The following is a 543-nucleotide window of genomic DNA, read 5'->3' as shown; positions in this document are numbered from 1 at the left end:
CCGTTGTTCTCAAATTTTGATCCAAATTTTTTTACTTACACCAATACATACTTTTCTCTACAAAACATCCAGGCCCGTACAATGCAAGGGCGCAACAACTAGTCTTGGTAGTGACCCCTGTGCTTGGTCGCTGGGTCATGCGTAAGCGAGGATTCGTGGCTGCTCTTATAATCATAAATATAGTCACAGTCAGAGAGTGCCCCAGGAGATTAACAGCCGAGAAGAAAAATCAAAGTAAATGGGACCAAAAGTCATAGAATTCACCCACTCCTCCTCGGGACTTCTGTGTTCCTCATTCATGGCTTCCGCTGCAACTTTTCTTCTTTCTCCATCTTCAAACCTTTTCTATAAACCTCGCCTATACTCTACATCTCAAACTCTCTTGTTTAGAAAACCATATCAATAAAGGCTTCAACTACTTCTTTAGAGTCTTCTTCAAATATCCCTGTTGTTGATAAACCCTTGAACCCATCAAAGGTAATCAATTTCTGATCAAATTAGTTTCATTTCACTTTAATTGACTACAGTTTTTTTTTTTTTTTT

At 38.7% G+C, this 543-nt stretch overlaps 1 protein-coding gene across 2 annotated transcripts in view; it reads left to right on the top strand.

Moving 5' to 3' along the window:
• Positions 1 to 221: 221 nt before the first annotated feature.
• LOC113275941 overlaps positions 222 to 543 on the top strand; it is a 2169-nt gene continuing 1847 nt past the window's right edge. For both annotated transcript variants that reach the window (XM_026525525.1, XM_026525526.1), the window contains exon 1: positions 222 to 477. The gene's annotated coding sequence lies outside the window, so the exon portion shown is untranslated. The remainder of the gene's footprint in view (positions 478 to 543) is intronic.

This window comes from Papaver somniferum, chromosome 4, assembly GCF_003573695.1.
Source record: "Papaver somniferum cultivar HN1 chromosome 4, ASM357369v1, whole genome shotgun sequence".
In the NCBI taxonomy this organism is placed as follows: Eukaryota; Viridiplantae; Streptophyta; class Magnoliopsida; order Ranunculales; family Papaveraceae; genus Papaver; species Papaver somniferum.
Note: the sequence above shows the minus strand (reverse complement) of the source record. Positions and strands in the feature narration are given on the sequence as shown.